At 44.6% G+C, this 20,143-nt stretch overlaps 1 protein-coding gene across 4 annotated transcripts in view; it reads right to left on the bottom strand.

Moving 5' to 3' along the window:
* Positions 1–10,760, bottom strand: part of MAPK9 (mitogen-activated protein kinase 9) — a 58,680-nt gene extending 47,920 nt beyond the window's left edge. For all 4 annotated transcript variants that reach the window (XM_061190048.1, XM_061190049.1, XM_061190050.1 and 1 more), the window contains exon 1: positions 10,659–10,760. The gene's annotated coding sequence lies outside the window, so the exon portion shown is untranslated. The remainder of the gene's footprint in view (positions 1–10,658) is intronic.
* Positions 10,761–20,143: the final 9,383 nt, after the last annotated feature.

Raw genomic sequence — 20,143 nt, 5'->3', positions numbered from 1 at the left:
CTAAGTACACAGTGAGTGCCCAGGAAATATATGTTAAGGCAAAACTAAGTGGGAGAGTAAATGTGGTAAGGCAGCTTCCTACAATGGTTAAGATTAGGACTCCGGAGTCAGAGAGCAGTGGGTCTGCCGTTTATCTGGGTGAGTGAACTTGGGCAAGCAATTACACTCATGTGTAGAACAGGAATAATTGCAGAATCAACCTCAGAGGAAAACTAGCACAGTGCCTAGCACAGGGCAAGGTCTCAACGTCAGCTGACCTTAGGACACCCATTCTACTTATCCCAACAAATGTCTGCATTCTGCAAATGTGAATTAAAATCTGGTAAGTGCAAAAGCTGATGACATGGTTAATACTGGTGAGCACCTCAGTGAAAGACAGAATAGACAGAAGGCAAGGCACAGCATTTACTTTTCATTCTAGGGTGTGGTAGGCAGATGATGTTTCAGGAAATTTTTGAATTTTTTTTTTATACAGCAGGTTCTTATTAGTTATCTATTTTATATATATTAGTGTATATATGTCAATCCCAATCTCCCAGTTCATCCCACCACCATCACCCCCCCTCCCCGCTTACCCCCCTTGGTGTCCATATATTTGTTCTCTACATCTGTGTCTCTATTTCTGTCTTGCAAACGGGTTCACCTGTACCATTTTTCTATATTCCACATATATGTGTTAATATACGATATTTGTTTTCCTCTTTCTGACTTACTTCACTCTGTACGACAGTCTCTAGCTCCATCCATGTCTCTACAAATGACCCAATTTCGTTCCTTCCATTGTATATATGTACCACATCTTCTTTATCCATTCGTCTGTCAATGGGCATTTAGGTTGCTTCAATGACCTGGCTATTGTAAATAGTGCTGCAATGAACATTGGGATGCATGTGTCTTTTTGAATTATGGTTTTCTCTGGGTATATGCCCAGTAGTGGGACTGCTGGGTCATATGGTAATTCTATTTTTAGTTTGTTAAGGAACCTCCATACTGTTCTCCATAGTGGCTGTATCAATTGACATTCCCACCAACAGTGCAAGAGGGTTCCCTTTTCTCCACACCCTCTCCAGCATTTGTTGCTTGTAAATTTTCTGATGATGCCCATTCTAACTGGTGTGAGGTGATACCTCATTGTAGTATTGATTTGCATTTCTCTAATAATTAGTGATGTTGAGCACCCTTTCATGTGTTTGTTGGCCATGTGTATGTCTTCTTTGGAGAAATGTCTACTTAGGTCTTCTGCCAATTTTTTGATTGGGTTGTTTTTTTAATATTGAGCTGCATGAGCTGTTTATATATTTTGGAGATTAATCCTTTGTTGATTCGTTTGCAAATATTTTCTCCCATTCTGAGGGTTGTCTTTTCATCTTGTTTATAGTTTCCTTTGCTGTGCAAAAGCTTTTAAATTTCATTTGGTCCCATTTGTTTATTTTTGTTTTTATTTCCATTAATCTAGGAGGTTGGTCATAAAAGATCTTGCTGTGATTTAAGTCAAAGAGTATTCTGCCTATGTTTTCCTCTAAGAGTTTCATAGTGTCCGGTCTTACATTTAGGTCTTTAATCCATTTTGAGTTTATTTTTGTGTATGGTGTTAGGAAGTGTTCTAATTTCATTCTTTTACATGTAGCTGTCCATTTTTCCCAGCACCACTTATTGAAGAGGCTGTCTTTTCTCCATTGTATATTCTTGCCTCCTTTATCAAAGATAAGGTGACCATATGTGCGTGGGTTTATCTCTGGGCTTTCTATCCTGTTCCATTGATCTATATTTCTGTTTTTGTGCTAGTACCATACTGTCTTGATTACTGTAGCTTTGTAGTATAGTCTGAAGTCCGGGAGCCTGATTCCTCCAGCTCAATTTTTCCTTCTCAAGATTGGGGTCTTTTGTGTTTCCATACAAATTGTGAAATTTTTTTGTTCTAGTTCTGTGAAAAATGCCAGTGGTAGTTTGATAGGGATTGCATTGAATCTGTAGATTGCTTTGGGTAGCATAGTTATTTTCACAATATTGATTCTTCCCATTCAAGAACATGGTATATCTCTCCATTTGTTTGTGTCATCTTTGATTTCTTTCATCAGTGTTTTACAGTTTTCTGAGTACAGGTCTTTTACATCCTTAGGTAGGTTTATTCCTAGGTATTTTACTCTTTTTGTTGCAATGGTGAATGGGACTATTTCCTTAATTTCCTTCTGATCTTTCATTGTTAGTGTATAGGAATGCAAGAGATTTCTGTGCATCAATTTTGTATCCTGCAACTTTACCAAATTCATTGATTAGCTCTAGCAGTTTTCTGGTGGCATCTTTAGGATTCTCTACATATAGTATCATGTCATCTGCAAACAATGACAGTTTGACTTCTTTTCCAATTTGTATTCCTTTTATTTCTTTTTCCTCTCTGATTGCCGTGGCTAGGACTTCCGAAACTATGTTGAATAAAAGTGGCGAGAGTGGATATCCTTGTCTTGTTCCTGATCTTAGAGGAACTGCTTTCAGTTTTTCACCATTGAGAATGATGTTTGCTGTGGGTTTGTCCCATATGGCCTTTATTACGTTGAGGTAGGTTCCCTCTATGCCCACTTTCTGGAGATATTTTATCATAAATGGGTGTTGAATTTGTCAAAAGCTTTTTTTGCATCTATTGAGATGATCATATGGTTTTTATTCTGTTAATATAGTGTATCACATTGATTGATTTGCATATATTGAAGAATCCTTGCATCCCTGGGATAAATCCCACTTGATCATGGTGTATGATCCTTTTAACGTGCTATTGGATTCTGTTTGCTAGTATTTTGTTAAGGATTTTTGCATCTATATTCATCAGTGATATTGGTCTGTAATTTTCTTTTTTTGTAGTACCTTAGTCTGGTTTTGGTATCAGGATGATGGTGGCCTCATAGAATGAGTTGGGGAGTGTTGCTCCCTCTGCAATATTTTGGAAGAGTTTGAGAAGGATGGGTGTTAGCTCTTCTCTAAATGTTTGATAGAATTCACCTGTGAAGCCCTCTGGTCCTGGACTTTCGTTTGTTGGAAGATTTTTAATCACAGTTTCAATTTCATTACTTGTGATTGGTTTGTTCATATTTTCTATTTCTTCCTGGTTCAGTCTTGGAAGGTTATACCTTTCTAAGAATTTGTCCATTTCTTCCAGGTTGTCCATTTTATTGGCGTAGAGTTGCTTGTAGTAGTCTCTTAGGATGCTTTGTATTTCTGCGATGTCTGTTGTAACTTCTCCTTTTTCATTTCTAATTTTATTGATTTCAGTCCTCTCCCTCTTTTTCTTGATGAATCTGACTAAAGGTTTATCAATTTTGTTTATCCTCTCAAAGAACCAGCTTTTAGTTTCACTGATTTTTTGCAATTGTTTTCTTCATTTCTATTTCATTTATTTCTGCTTTGATTTTTTATGATTTCTTTCCTCCTACTAACTTTGGGTTCTGTTTGTTCTTCTTCCTCTAATTGCTTTAGGTGTAAGGTTAGGTTGTTTGAGATGTTTCTTGTTTCTTGAGGTAGGATTGTATTGTTATAAACTTCCCTCTTAGAACTGTTTTTGCTGCATCCCATAGGTTTTGGATCATCGTGTTTTCGTTGTCATTTGTTTCTAGGTATTTTTTATTTCCTCTTTGATTTCTTCAGTGATCTCTTGGTTATTTACTAACGTATTGTTTAGCCTCCATGTGTTTGTGTTTTTTACGTTTTTTTCCCTGTAATTTATTTCTAATCTTATAGCGTTGTGGTCAGAAAAGATGCTTGATATGATTTCAGTTTTTTTAATTTACCAAGGCTTGATTTGTGACCCAATATGTGATCCATCCTGGAGAATGTTCTGTGTGCACTTGAGAAGAAGTGTAATCTGCTGTTTTAGATGGAATGTCTTATAAATATCAATTAAATCTATCTGGTCTATTGTGTCATTTAAAGCTTGTGTTTCTGTATTAATTTTCTGTCTGGATGATCTGCCCATTGGTGTGAGGTGCTAAAGGCCCCCACTATTATTGTCTTACTGTCGATTTCCTCTTTTATAGCTGTTAGCATTTGCCTTATGTATTGAGGTGCTCCTATGTTGGGTGTATATATATTTCTAATTATTATGTCTTCTTCTTGGATTGATCCCTTGATAATTATGTAGTGTCCTTCCTTGTCTCTTATAACATGCTTCATTTTAAAGTCTATTTTCTCTGATATGAGTATTGCTACTCTAGCTTTCTTTTGATTTCCATTTGCATGGAACATCTTTTTCCATCCCCTCACTTTCAGTCTGTATATGTCCTTAGGTCTGAAGTGGGTCTCTTGTAGACTGCATATATATGGGTCTTGTTTTTGTATCCATTCAGCGAGCCTGTGCCTTTTGGTTGGAGCATTTAATCCATTCACATTTAAGGTAATTATCGATATGTATGCTCCTATTACCATTTTCTTAACCGTTTTGGGTTTGTTTTTGTAGGTCCTTTTTATATCTTGTGTTTCCCACTTAAAGAAGTTCCTTTAGCATTTGTTGTAAAGCTGTTTTGGTGATGCTGAATTCTCTTAGCTTTTGCTTGTCTGTAAAGCTTTTGATTTCTCCATCAAATCTGAATGAGATCCTTGCCGGATAGAGTAATCTTGGTTGTAGGTTCTTCCCTTTCATCACTTTAAATATGTCATGCCACTCCTTTCTGGCTTGTAGTTTCTGCTGAGAAATCAGCTGTTAACCTTATGGGAGTTCCCTTGTATGTTATTTGTCACTTTTTCCTTGTTGCTTTTAATAATTTTTCTTTGTCTTTAATTTTTTTCAATTTGATTACTATGTGTCTCAGCATGTTTCTCCTTGAGTTTACCCTGCCTGGGACTCTCTGCACTTCCTGGACTTGGATGGCTATTTCCTTTCCCATGTTTGGGAAGTTTTTGACTATAATCTCTTCAAATATTTTCTCAGGTCCTTTCCCTCTCTCTTCTCCTTCTGGGACCGCTATAATGCAAATGTTGGTGCGTTTAATGTTGTCCCAGAGGTCTCTTAGGCTGTCTTCATTTCTTTTCATTCTTTTTTCTTTATTCTGTTCTGCGGCAGTGAATTCCATCATTCTATCTTTCAGGTCACCGATCCATTCCACTGCCTTAGTTATTCTGCTATTGATTCCTTCTAGTGTATTTTTCATTTCAGTTATTGTATTGTTCATCTCTGTTTGTTTTTTAATTCTTCAAGGTGTTTGCTCTTCAATTCTTCTAGGTCTTTGTTAAACATTTCTTGCATCTTCTCGATCTTTGCCTCCATTCTTTTTCAGAGGTCCTGGATCATCTTCACTATCATTATTCTGATTTCTTTTTCTGGAAGGTTGCCTATCTCCACTTCACTTAGTTGTTTTTCTGGGGTTTTACCTTGTTCCTTCATCTGGTACACAGTCCTCTGCCTTTTCATTTTGTCTATCTGTGAATGTGGTTTATGTTCCACAGGCTGCAGGTTGTAGTTCTTCTTGCTTCTGCTGTCTGCCCTCTGGTGGATGAGGTTATCTAAGAGGCTTGTGCAAGCTTCCTGATGGGAGGGACTGGTGGTGGGTAGAGCTGGTTGTTGCTCTGGTGGGCAGAGCTCAGTAAAACTTTAATCTGCTTGATGGGTGGGGCTGAGTTCTCTCCCTGTTGGTTGTTTGGCCTGAGGCAACCCAGTACTGGAGCCTACAGGCTTGAACTTCTGCTGCCAGTGTCCTTGTCCCTGTGGTGAGCCAAAGCTGCTCACTGCCTCTGCAGGAGACCCTCCAACACTAGCAGGTAGGTCTGGTTCAGTCTGCTATAGGGTCATTGCTTCTTCTCCCTGGGTCTTGATGCACACACTACTTTGTGTGTGTCCTCCAAGAGTGGAGTCTCTGTTTCCCCCAGTCCTGTCGAAGTGCTGCAACCAAATCCCACTAGCCTTCAAAGTCTGATTCTCTGGGAATTCCTCCCCCTGTTGCCGGACCACCAGGTTGGAAAGCCTGATGCTGGGCTCAGAACCTTCACTCCCGTGGGTGGACTTCTGTGGTATAATTGTTCTCCAGTTTGTGAGTCGCCCACCCAGCAGTTATGGGATTTGATTTTATTGTGATTGCACCCCTCCTACCATCTCATTGCGGCTTCTCCTTTGTCTTTGGATGTGGGGTATCTTTTTTGGTGAGTTCCACTGTCTTCCTGTCAATGACTGTTCAGCAGTTAGTTGTGATCCCAGTGCTCTTGCTAGAGGGAGTGAGCACACATCCTTCTACTCTGCCATCTTCTCAGGAAATTTTTAGAAGACACCCACTTTCCAACATATAATAGTAGTTATGTTTCTGAGAGTTAAGAATTGGAAAAATGGATTTGATTCTAGAATCAGAGCTGGGGGATTTACGACCTGGGTTGCACCCTCATGCCTATATATGCTGAAATCAAACTAGTAGCAGTATCAGTTTAGATATACAATATTTAAATAGTCGAACAAATTAAATCATTTACAGTTCTGTAGAAATACATGTGTGTGTATGTTTATGTGTGTGTATATATATATTTTTTTCTTTTTTAAGGAAAAGGAGTTTTTTAAAAGCAATCATTCTCAATTATTCTTTCTCTTAAAATCATTGTAGGGGAGTGGAGATATGTTTTTTAAACAAATTGTTCTAAAAAAACAATATGTTTTTAAAACAAATCCCCAAGTTTTTCCTACACTGGCTTATGGAAAGAGAAACTAACAGGTGGTTTTCACACTGTTCATTCTCCTAATAGCCAAATAATTCAGTTATAGAAATATTCAAATAACAATTTCACAACAGGCAAGAACCCATTTAACATAAAGAGAGTTAATATTAATGCCTCTCTTTTAAGGGGAAAAAAAACTGCTTCATTTGTAATCCATATATCCTTAGAATCTATTTTTACTATTCCTGAAATGTTTCAGAGTATGCAGTCTTTGCTTAAGAAAGGTTCTAAGGTAAAATTAGCTGGGGAGAAAAAAGGAGTAGAATACTTTATAGAATCCAAAAACAAAAAAAGAACCAAGAAACCAAATGACATTAAATAAAATCAAATTTGTTGAATTTCACCTTCAAATGTTTAGTAAATTTCCTTAGCTGTAAGGAATTCCTATGCTAAAATGGAGACAATTCTTGCTCATTATTTTTATATCTATTAATTTACACCCCAACATTTTCCAAAGAGGATTTGAGGCACCTTTTAACAATACTTTAACTGGCAATCCAAAGGCCAATATAAAATGTGAAAAGATCCACAGTCCTTTCTAAAAAATGAGTTCTTGCTGGGCAAAAGATATACAAACTTGTCCCCGAAATAATATGCCCTCTTAATGAATCAGTCCAGGCACTGAGCATCAACAGCCGCTAACATCATAGTGTGAGCCAACCAGGACTACTTGCCTCTAGAGGAACCGTGCACCCCCCTAGGAAGGCACCCTGGATCCGACCAAACCTCGCCTAGATCCAACTACAACTTTTCAAGAAATACACAGAAACACAAGAAATTACATTGGAGAGGTACAATCAGTAAAATCCCAATAATGGAAAAGCTATTGCGTCAACAAATAAACTACAAGGAAAAGAAAAAGAGAAATAAAGGGGGATCTACAGATTAAATTTAAAAGACATATCAACTTATCACAATGTATGGACCTTATCTGGATCCTGATTCCAATGAAGAAACTATTAAAGAAACTATAAAATTTGTGAGACAACTAGAAATTTGAATGCTGACTGGCTATTTGATATTAAGGAATTATTGCTTTTCAAAGTTTAAAAGAATCCTTATCTTTTAGAGACATAAACTGAAAAATTCATGGATGAAATGACATCATAGTTAGGATTTGCTTGAAAATAATAGGTGGGGTGAGGTGTATGGATGGGATTAGGGACGAACAAGATTGGCCATGAGTTGGTAATTGTTAAAGCCAGATACTACTCTGTCTACTTCTGTATATGTTTGAAATTCCTCATAATAAACAGTTAAAATAAAGACTGATGTTGAAACTAGTTCATACAATCACAGAAGGCCAAATACAAATTTAATTTTCCTTAATTCTTAAGGAAAATTATGTAAAAATGTCACCTTCTTAACCAAGTATAACTACATATTTAGATTAGAAATAGCTGCCCTACTGCCAAATCAATAGTGTTAAGAAAAAAATGTGGTTTTGTTTTACCTTATGCATCATGAAATAAATTGGTTTACTCACTATTAATTGCTTCATCTGGCACTTTTCTCTATGCAGAAAATTAAGTAATTTTATTTTAAATAGACAAATTGAGGTGTATCCTCTAACATTTATTTAGGGAGGCCAAATAAACACATTTTAATCTGTCAACAAATTATTTAAAGTGGTATCCTGAAAATTAAATCCTCAGGAGTGGATTCTCCTCAGGAGACTCAGGAGAATCAAAACTCTTCAGAGAAGACTATGCCAAAATAGTATTATTTTTAACCCTGCAGGATCCTTTTGAAGGGGAAAAAAAAGGGTTAAATGAAGGGAAACATTATCTAAATTGGATGTTGTTCTTCCAGAACAAATGAAGAGCCAAAAGAGAATACTCAGAGCTGAGAGACCCAGGAAAGAATGCTGATCTGGGGGAGACCTGGGTTCAAATTTCACTTTCCAGCTGCTTACTATGAAACAAGACTGCTGAAACTCTGGGAGCCTCTGTTTCCTCCTCTGCAGAAATGGGCTTCATAGCTGCTATCACAGAGCTCCAGTGACAATTAAATGAGAGTACCTGGACAAATAGGGCCTAGCTCCTCTGGCCTTGGGCTACCTTTCCAGCTCATTGCAACTCTTCCCTCCTATACAACCTGCACTGGAGGTCGACAATCCTGCAACAAAGCTGAATGAGGTCTGTATTTTGCTTGGTTCACAGCATTTAAAACATTTTAAAATTAGCTACTGCCAACATTTCAAAATCAAGAGAGTGTAGATACAAATGTCGAGTTCTGACTTCTTTCTAAAAATTGCTGGGTGAGCTGGGTCTGGTTCTCCAGGGTCCCCACTACTCCAAGCTCTCTTACACCTGGCCCAACAGGCTGATTTTGACCCCACATTGGGCTAAAGTTCTTCCTTCACCCTGCCCTTTCCCACTTCTTGCCTCCCCCACCTGACAAGTTTCTCATCACCATTCAAGGCTCAACTCCAGCACCACCCATCACCTCCTCCAAGTTTTCATGGCACAGTCCCCCCTCTACAGCCAGCTGTCCTAATACTGTCTACATGTCTGCCTTCCCTACTGGGCTCTTGGGCTCTTGGGCTCTCTGGAGGAAGGGACCCTGTTGCTATTGCCTTTGTGTCCCCAGGGCCGAGCAGAAAGCCTGACCTAGATAATGTAGAATTCAGTAAATGTCTCCTGAATGCGTGGAAGGAAGTTACAGCTAAAACATTATAAAAATGTAAGATTTTATATCACAGCTTGTTCTGACAGTTACCAAATAAAGGGGTCAAGGACATTAAAATGTTTCACAAAATGAAAGCAAGCTTCCATCTGCATACTAGTTTCACAAGTTAGTCAGAAGTCACTAAACAAACATAAAGGAGAAGCAACAGGCGGGCAGGGTCATTCATTCATTCACTCGATTGATATTACTGAGTACTTACTGTGTGCTTTCTAAGCACTGGGGATAAAGCAGTGGACAAATCAGACAACTACCTGTTTTCATAAAGCTACATCCTAGTGGGAGAGACAGAAAATAAACAGGCAAATCAATAGAATAGTTTCAAACCAGATACTAGGAAGAAAATTAAACAACATAATGAGAAAGAATGACTAAGGGAAGAAAGAGGGTGGTCAAGGAAGGTATTGTGTAAAGTGAGACATCTGACCAGAAGAACCAGAAGGAGCCAGCTGTGCAAAGATCCGGGAGACAACTCCAATCACTGGACACAGCAAGTGCAAAGGTCCTGAGGTAAACAGGGCTAAACGTTCAAGGCAAGTAAGGTGGGTGGGACAGGAGAACGGTGCTCTGGGTTGGGGGAGTGGTGGGGGGTTGGCGGGGTGGGTTGGGCAGGGCCCGCTCTGGCGCTGCTGGGCACTGAGTGTGCAATGACAAGGCACTGGAGCAGCGTGAGTATGGGGGACTCTGGGCGGATGGGGAGGGGGTTCCTGCCACACTCAAACCAGCAAGGAGCAGTATGCCGCCCAATTTTTCACAAATGTGCACTGGGCTCCTGCCCAGGCGCTTTCACACACATTCATATAGACTGACAACAACACTGACCCAAAGGGTCATTTCTCCCACTTTGCTGAGGGGAAAACCGAGGAACATCAAGTGTCAGTGCCTTTGCTAAGGTCGCAGGAACCAAATCCCAGGCTTCTGAGCATCCCGGAGCAGGTGTGCTGCTGTGTGCCAAACAATCGGGAGGGGGGGCGCCCACAGACCCTACGGTAGGTCTGCCGGGGCCAGACTAGGGAGCGGGCCCTCAGCTTTGGGGTGCTGACAGCCGGGCGGGAGGGGGTGCTGACAGCCGGGCGGGAGGGGGTGCCTGCGGCAGCCCGGGGGACGAGGGGCTGCGGCCGGGGTCACCAGCACCCCGCAGACCCCGGTCGGCCCCACAGAACCCGGTCCGCCAGCCCCGCAACCCCCCCTTCTCCGCGAATCCTGGCCGCGCGGCCCTCCCGCCGTCCCTCCCCAGCGAGGCTCGGCCCGAGAGTCCCCGCTGGGCCTAATCCGCCCGCCGGGCTCACCTCGCCTCCCCGCCGCCGCGCCAAGGGGAGAGGGCAGGCGGGCGGACTGGCGGCGCTGCGCGCTGGCGGCTCGCGGCTCCGCTGCCCGGGGCTCGGCCGGCCGCCCCGCCCCGCTCTGCGCCGCTCCGCCCCGCCGCCGTCGCCGCTGCCGCCGCCGCCGCCGCAGTGGGTGTGAGGGACGCCGGAGCGCTTAGAACCCTTCCGGTCTGGCTCCGTTCTCCTCCGCTGCTGCCGCCGCAGCGGCGCCCGGCCTGACTGACCCGCGCGCCGACCAATCAGCGCGCGGTAAGCCGGGCTGGTACAGCCAATCGCGCGCGGGGTGGTGGGGGCGAACTACTGCCGGGCGGCTCGGGCGGGGCGGCGGGCGGAGCCAGGGCCTTCAGAGCCGGGGGAGCGGCGCTCGACGGCAGCGCGGCACATCGCAACCGCGCTTTATTGACGCAGGCACGGTTCGGCGTGCTAGTTGAGCTCGTTGCCCCCACAGGGGCCCACGGCGCGGCGGCCGAACAGGGAGCCGGGAGACGGTGGAGAGGGCGGGCTGGCGGGACCGAAAGCCGGGCCACTGGGCTGCAGGTGCAGACTGGCAGCGGCGAGTCGGCCTGGAGGGAGACGGAGCCGGCCCATTTGGGGGAGAGCCCGGGGTGAGGGTGAGGGCGAGGGCCAGGGCGAGGGGAAGCTGGGGCCTTGGCGTCCAGGACCGGGAGGCGGAGGCGGCGAGGGAGTGGGGACGAGAGGAGAGGACCTTGGATTCCTCTGCTCACTGTGAACGAGTTTGTAGGGGTGCTCCCAGAAGTCGGGGACGGAGATGCGAGGAGATGGCCATGTTTAGACAAGTATCCTCGGCAGGTCAGCGACAGGGCAGGAGAGGACAGGATGGTGCGCCTGGGGCAGAGTTCAAGCTTATGTCTCAGAGGAGAATGGCAGAGTTGTAAATGGAGGGAAGGGAGTGCAGTGCTGAGGGCACCTAGGACCTGGGGTTTGTTTACACTGACCTTTTTTTCCCCCCTTATCCTGATCACTTCATTTATTTATTTATTATTATTATTATTTTTAATTAATTAATTAATTTATTTATTTTTGGCTGTGTTGGGTCTTCGTTTCTGGGTGAGGGCTTTCTGTAGTTGCGGCGAGCGGGGGCCACTCTTCATCGCGGCATTTATTTATTTTTTAAACATCTTTATTAGAGTATAATTGCTTTACAATGTTGTGTTAGTTTCTGCTGTATAACAAAGTGAATGGAAACTTAAAAAAAATGGTTCTGATGAACCTAGGGACTGGACAGGATTAAACACGCAGACGTAGAGAATGGACTTGAGGACACGGGGAGGGGGAAGGGTAAGCTGGGACGAAGAGAGAGAGTAGCATTGACATATAGACACTGACCTTCTTTTCAGGCATCTCCCACAGCCCTCTAGCCTCTGGATCTGTTTCCACCATGTCTGGAGTCGTGTGAAATTATGGGGGAGGTGTTGTCGGATCTGTGTTTGGATGAGCAAGGCTGGAAGTGAGGCAAGGAGGCTGGACACAGTGGGGAAAAGCTCAGAGGTCCGTGGATGGGGTGAGGGGAATTGGACTTTGCGGATGGGGAGACTGGTGGACTGTGAAGGAGGAACAGCCCTCACAGGGTGGCCAGGACCACAGGGTGGCCAGGACCACAGGGTGGCCAGGGCAGGGGCCAAACTTGGGGGAAGGAGCAGGACTCTGCAGCAGGGGGGGAGGTTAAGGGGCCGAGGGGCATGGAGCAGGGTGGCAGAACTGGGGGAAGGTGGCAAGCCTGTGACCCACGGCCAGGCTGGGGGCACCAGGACCTCAGAAGAGAGGTAGGGTAGAGGAAGGGATCCAGGTACGGTGTCCCCCTTAGGCCACCCCCACCTTGGCTACCAGAACAAGTTTTCTAAAACTGATTATGGCCCATCCCTGCTTGAAATTGTAACTCCTGAGTGTTGCCTGATTGAGGAGGGCCCACCTGATAGGCTCCTGCCCACACTCAACCTTACTGCCACCTGCCCCAGGTGCACAACAGAAAACAGGGAGCAAAAATTGCCACCATCAAGGATTATGGGAAACTGTCGGAGCTGTGGTTTTACAATGGAGCACTCATGGGTGCTTCTCCTCAGATTAGGAAGGAACACCCATTCTCACACACACTCCAGCCCTGACTTGGCAGCACTCACCCCATGGAAAGTGAGTACCAAAAATCATTGTACACACGTACACACCTATATGCATTTCCTGCTGAGTTTTCTGAAAGGATTCTGCTTTTTTCTGGCTTATGAAGTACAACGAACATTTAAGAACACAGAGCTGAGGTGACAGGGTGGGGGCCAGGGAGCTGGTCTGTGCTTGGAAGAGTGCACAGGATTTCGGTTGAGGCCAACAAGTGAGAAGATCCTGCCACAAGTGTGGTGAGAACTGCAGGGGTGGGGGAAGGGGGAACACATGAGCACTGACAGCTGATCTAGCCTGCCAGGTGGAGAGGAGCAGTTGAGGAAGGCCTCCTGGACAGGAGGAAGCCCCAGCTGAGGCTGGAAAACCAGCAGGAATGTTCTGGGCCAGTGCTTTAGGCAGAAAGCACACTCAGACCCAGAGGTTCAGAAGTGAGGACATGCATGCTATGTTCAGGGAACCATGTATCACCTAGTCTTGCTGGAGATGGAGAAGGGGGACTGGAGAGTTTTGAGGGCTTTGAGGTGCGTGGACTGGCACAGCTGACCGGAGGCCCATAGGCTGGCTTCAGCTCACTGATATGCCTTGCTTAACCCTGAGGGTTGTTTGTTTCTTTGTGTTGTAAGTTTTTTAGTTGCCAACATTGAAAAATTGGGAGCTTTCACCTTGGAAACAATTGTTGGTTTCTCTTGAATAGTTAAAGCTCTGGCAACGTGGGGCCCACATTCGCATAGTAGTCAGCTGGAACTGAGTGGCAGCTGCCCCTTTAGGTGAGACCCCTAGTTCAGCACAGTCTCCACAACTCCCTATTACCCACATCTGCCTGCAACTTCACTTATCCCTTACCTGCTAGGCCTTGGGGCATCGCAGGGTGGAGACCTGGCTGTGGAGGTAAAGGGCAGCTGTTGTGGAGTATTAAGAAAGGAAGTGAGCAGTGTGATTAGATGTTTATTTTGGAAAGATCACTAGGGCACATGAAGTTTCAGGGATGAGGGGCTTAAGACCACAAGACCAATTAGGGAGCTATTGCAAAGGTCCTTGTAAGAGAAGATGAGGTCTGGTCTGGGGCCAAGGCAGCAGGTGTCAAAAGGAAGGATCTGATTTTAAAACTGTTTCAAGACTTTAGGGAAATTCAAATTAAATTACAACCCACTATCACTACACACCCCACTAGGATGGCTGTATGAAAAAAGACAATAGCAAGTGTTGATGGTGATGTGGAACAAATGGAACTCCCATACACTGCTGGTGGAAAAGCAAAATGGTTTATCCACTTTGGAAACAGTTTGATAGTTTCAGATAACATTAAACACATACCTGTCATACCACCCAGCAATCCCATTCCTCGATATATACCCTAGAGAAATAAAAGCATGTTCACACGAAGAGCTTACATGAATGTTCATAGCAGCTTTACTCAAAACAGTTAAAAACTAGAAACAACCCATGTGTCCATAATTCAGTGAATGGAAAGACAAACTGTGGTACATCCATGCAGTAGGATATTACCTGACACAGAAAGGACTGGCCTGGTGGCAAGTGCACAGCACAGCATGGATAAGTACTAAAAACATGGTAAGTGAAAGAAGTCAAACATAAAACTATACATGATTCCATTTATATGACCTTCTGGAAAAAGAGTCACATCGGTGGTTGCCAAAGGTCAAGTGTGGGGAGGGGAATGACTCCCAGGGGCCACGAGTGAATTTTTTGGGGTGATGGGCATACTCTGTTGTATTTTAATTATGGTGGTCCTCATATGACTATATATGTGTCAAAACTCAGAATTGTGCACCTAAGAAAGGATGACTTTTAATGTGTGTAAATTATACAAAACAAACTTGATGCAAAGGAAAAAAAAAAACTGTTCAAGAGATGGAATTGTCAGGTCTTACAGGTAGGATGTAGGGGTGAGAGAGGAGGAGTAGTCAGAGAGAAAAACCTGGCTTGGTTCTTGGCTGGGGACTTCTGCCCTTGGCCTGCTCATGCTTCTGCCAAGGCTCATTAGAGCGTTTCTGGCTGCCCTTCCCTGCCCTTGATGCTGCTGCTGGCAGACACTGCCCACCTCCCCACCCCATGTGGGCCTCTTCACCTGGGTTCCAGTCAGGCTCTCCACTTAGTTGTGCTCCTCTGGGCAAGGGATTAGGCTCAGAGAGCCTCAGTTCCATGGGGAGTGGGCATCGGTGGTGACCCCAACCTGATGGGGGTGCTGCGAGGACTCAAGGAGCAAAGTACCAAACGCGGGGTGCCGACCTTACACACGGGGTATGTGAGTGTTCTCCTGCTGGCCGCTTTCGGCCCCCTCCCTCGACTTTGCCTGCTCTCCCCCCAGTGCATTAACCCCTCCTCTCTCTTCTCCCCAGCCCTTACCAGGGCCAGAGATGTGCCAAAGGATTCAAGTTAGGACTGTTTTAGTTGTGTGTTATAGAAAGCCACACTGCACTTAAACCAATGGGGACAATTTGGGGGAGTTTCCTGCATTGTTGCACCTGAGGGAGAGCAGGGGTAGAGCTGGCTTCAGTACTGCAGGCTTGAGAGCCAGGCTGAGGCCTTGAAAGCCAGAGACAGGCTCTCTACCCATCCCATTCCTCTGTGTCAGCTTCCTTCTCCCCATGTCACCTTCTGCTCTTCCACCACCCAAGGGGGGTGACCCTCTGTCTCAAGTCAAGTTTGAAAACCCCCATAGGAGGACTCTGATGGCTCCCCCTTGCAGGGCTCCCACCCTTTGCTGGTCAGTCAGGCTCATGTGAGGACGTGGCAGGCGAAAGGGCAGAAAACAGTTGGGAAAGACAGAAGTCTGGGTTTTATTCTCTGGTAATAAGAAACAGGGTGTCTTATATACACTACCAAATGTAAAATAGATAGCTAGTGGGAAGCAGCCACATAGCACAGGGAGATCAGCTCATGCTTTGTGACCACCTGGAGGGGTGGGATAGGGAGGGTGGGAGGGAGACACAAGAGGGAGGGGATATGGGGATATATGTATACATATAGCTGATTCACTTTGTTATACAGCAGCAACTAACACAACAATGTAAAGCAATTATACTCCAATAAAGATGTTAAAAAAAAAAAAAGCATGTCTGAGCTGGGGGCACAGCTGAAGGCATGGGAGCTGTACGAAAATGGGGTTGACCCATGACTGTATGACTGAATGCTGAATGCGGTGACCCTCAGCCCTCCTCTTCCAGGTATCTCCCAGAGCACCAGCCATTGGACCCTTGCTCAAAGGCAAGGGACTGGAAAGCTCTTCCCTGGAAGTCTGACCAGCCCTGAAGCCTAAAGTAAAGGCTTGACCTCCATCCCCCCACAAGCCCCCTTCCAGATTGACCGGCAGTGAATCTCGGCATCAAAATAAGCCCCACTGTGTGCTCAGGACTTTCCACCTACCTTGAATCTGACTGGACAGCCCAAGGTCACATGGCAAAGAAAATTAAGACGATCAAACAGAAAACTGCATCTTGAAAGAAACAGAGACTATGTAGAGAAGAAAATTCCAAAGGAAAAAAAAAATCATTGCAGGCTTCAAAGAGTATGAAAAAATATTGCATCCTTGTAACAAGAGCCACCATTAAAAAAATTCAGCACACAAGTTATGTCTTGCTCTCTCAGCTGAGATGGCCTAGAAGCAATGACATCCCAGGAGTGAAAACACAGCCAGAGCCCAGGTCTTGTTTTCTAATGCCATTCTCAAATAAAGGAAACCAGGGGTCCTTGGAGCAATTGCTGATTCTAGGGCAGGGGAAGGGAATATACAAGATGAGCCTAGAGCAAGTTGTAGTGCAAGAAAGGAAGTGCTTACAAAGTACACACACAAACGAGGGGGCATGTCACAAGAGCCAACTGAAAGAGCTCCCAATAGCCATAGCTGGAACAATTCGAACAACAAAATAAGTAACATAGCACTGGGTTATGACTCAAAGTGTAAAATAAATATCCATGAGTTTCACAGTAACAGAAATAAATGATTTAACAAAAAAATGGAGAACAGACAAATCTGTACTGAGTTCCAAATAATTTATGTAGATACTTCCCTCACGGAGGTGAAGCATAACTCCCTACTCTTTAAGTGTGGGATAGGCATGATGGCTTCCTTCCAAAAAATTCAGTATGGAAAGGGGGGAAAAATAGAGTACCCGACAAACACTACCTCAGTCAGGGGTCACCCGACATAACAGTGATAAGACATGTTGATAGTATGTACCCTTGATATGAAGTGATGAGAATGGCATTTTACTTCTGGGGTCTTCCTCCCCAAAACACAGAGCGCCAGTCTAACCACAAGAATAGCACCAGGCAAATCCAAATGTAGGACATTTTTTTTTTCATTAATTTATTTATTTTGGCTGTGTTGGGTCTTCATTTCTGTGCGAGGGCTTTCTCTAGTTGCGGCAAGTGGGGGCCACTCTTCATCGTGGTGCGCAGGCCTTTCACTGTCGCGGCCTCTCTTGTTGCGGGGCACAGGCTCCCAGACGCGCAGGCCCAGTAGTTGTGGCTCACGGGCCTAATTGCTCTGCGGCATGTGGGATCTTCCCAGACCAGGGCTCGAACCCGTGTCCCCTGCATTGGCAGGCAGATTCTCAACCACTGCGCCACCAGGGAAGCCCCAGGACATTCTACCAATACAAAATACCCAGCAACAGTCCTCAAAACTGTCAAGGTAATCGAAAACAAGCAAAGTCTGAGAAACTGACACAGCCAAAAGGAGCCCAAGGAGACATGTGATGTCCTTGAATAGGAAAAGGGAATTAGATACAAATTAAGGAGATATGAATAAATTATGGGCTTTAGTTAATTAAAAATATTATATGTATTTAAAAAAAATATATATATATATATTCAGAGCCAAAAAAAGAGCTCTTGGAAATTAAATCATTTGGCACAAATGAAAAATCTTGGTAGTAGACAGGTTGGGAGAGAAAATTGAAGAAATCTCCCAATTAGTAGAGAAAAAAGATAAGATGAACAATAGAAAGGATAAGAAATTACAGGCCATTCCAGCAGCTTCACCTCTGCAGTCAAATGCTCTACCCTTGAGCTATACCCCCCAGCAGGTTCACCTCCGAATAATGGAGAGGCTAGAGAAACAAAAAGAAATCCATAAAACAGTAACTCAAGAAAACATCCCAGACTTGAAGTTCATGAGTAACCAGACTGAAATCAACACTAAATGAAAAGAGATCCCAGGCACCTTGTTGTGATATTTCAGAACACAGGGAACAAAAAGAAGGAAATAAAGAGGTCACTGACAAAGGCACACCAGAGTGACTTTGGACTCAACTGCAATACTGGGAACAAGGTAAGGGAGCATTACCTTTATGATTCTGAAAGAAACATTTTTATCTGACCTAGAATTCTATAATTAGCTAAACCCTCAATCAAGTGTGAGTCACAAAGTCATTTCCAGACATGCAAGGTCTCAAAACATTTATCTCCCAGCATCTTTACTCAAGAAGTATGTGCTCCACCAGAACAAAAAAGGAAACTCAGAAGAAGGAAGACACAGAGACAGGAAGCAAGAGACATGAGAGATGAGGAGAGAATCCCCTGGAGGATGGTGAAAGGTGATCCCAAGGTGACAGCTCTGCAGCAGCTGTGGAGGGCAACTGAGCCACACTGCAGCAGTGTGATCCGGCACATAGACTGTTATCACCAAGACCCCCTTCCATCAGGCCATCTTCTTAACCCGAGGACAGAAAGCCCAGGAGAACTTGGCCCAGATTCTCATCAGTACTTGGCTTGTCTTGACCATGTGCTAATGAGGGTCTCTCCCCTCAGGCTCTGCTGAGGACACGCATATCACTCACAGAAGTTTCCAGCTTTTCCCTGAGAGCAGGAGGTAGACCACGGTGGGCTCAGATATAGAAAGGACAGAGCAGCCCACTCTCACTGACCGGACTTCTGCTGCATGTCCAGCTCCTGGTCTACACTTCAGTCTTGCCAGGCACCCGACTGTGGAGAGCCCAGTGTTTCCCAAGACTCACTCGTGACCTTGCTCATGAGTTCCCCAGAAAGGGCCTTGTCACCTCCCAGAGAAGCGGAAGTCAGACCAAGACTGCTCCACTCACCTCCTCCTGGAGCCTCTGCCCAGCGGGGACAGTGCTGCCCACTCCTTGCATGGCTGGTGTGTGCTTGCCCTCCGATTTCAAGACTAGGCAGTATTATTGTTTGAGTATTATTGTATGGGGTAGATACACAGGTAGAACTATAAAGAAAAGCGAGGGAACAATGAGCACAGAAGTCAGGATGGTCATCACCTCTCAGGTGTTAAGGATGAAATACATTTTTCTGGTTCTTGTTCAGATAAAAATGTTCTGGCTAGTTTGTAGTCTCCTAACCTCAGAAGTTGTATTGGTCATTGTTTGGTCAGGAAGACAGAAACCAGAGCAGGCATTTCCAACAAGACTTACACCCTTGTTAATTTGTGAGAAGGGCAGGAGGAAGGTCAGAGAATGCCATCGCAGCCCCTTGGGCTCCTGCCAACTCTTCAGAATTAGGATTTTGGAGGAGCCACAGGAAAGCTCTGCTGGTGGCCACCACAGCCTGGAGCACTGAGTGATGGGTGAGTTTTAGGGAGCCCCACCATAGAGGGTATTTTGGTGCCAAGGGCCACAACAGGACCTCCTGTCTGCCTCTGCCAGCACAGAAATAAGTTATATGAATAAGTGATACGAATTTCTCATTGAATAATATAACTTCTAAACTGTCTTTCAAATCTCCCAGGAGTGTCTCTCACTGGTGGAATTTAACCTGGAAATGTAGTTCCCAGGTTTCCAACCCCTGTGATACAGAGGAGAGCATAGAAGAGGATGGAAAAGTCACTGAATAGCCCACAGGTAATCCAGAACAAAGATCTGATGGGATTCTAGAGCTACACATACCAATTAGTTGCCATGAAGACACCATTCGAGCTGTCTGGGATAGCACTTTCATAGGGAGCCAAACTCCAACTCCACAAGAATTCTGTCTCTGGCTTTCTATCTTCCTGCCTGATTCTATTAATAAAATTGGTGACTTTATAGGCTTACTGGGGGAAAAAAGTACAAATTTGAGTTTCACCTCTGTATGCTGCATTTAGGCTCTGGGCAACCCCCTCCAAGAGCTGTTCAGTGGATTCTCATTCCAGAGTCCCAAATCTCCTGCATTTTGTTCCAATCTGTAAAATAGTCCTCATTTTCATCCTAGAAGCACATAGGTCACGGGTGTGGCTACCAACAAACAGGGCTGCCCCCACGAGACATTGCTGAGTTTGTTTTGAGGAGCCCTCAAAAGCATGCGAAAAGAATGAGATTAACAAAAATCCACACGCACAAGACAAA

The sequence above is a fragment of the Eubalaena glacialis genome, chromosome 4 (genome assembly GCF_028564815.1).
Source record: "Eubalaena glacialis isolate mEubGla1 chromosome 4, mEubGla1.1.hap2.+ XY, whole genome shotgun sequence".
In the NCBI taxonomy this organism is placed as follows: domain Eukaryota; kingdom Metazoa; phylum Chordata; class Mammalia; order Artiodactyla; family Balaenidae; genus Eubalaena; species Eubalaena glacialis.
The sequence above is the reverse complement of the archived record's forward strand: the minus strand, read 5'-3'. Positions and strand labels throughout refer to the sequence as shown.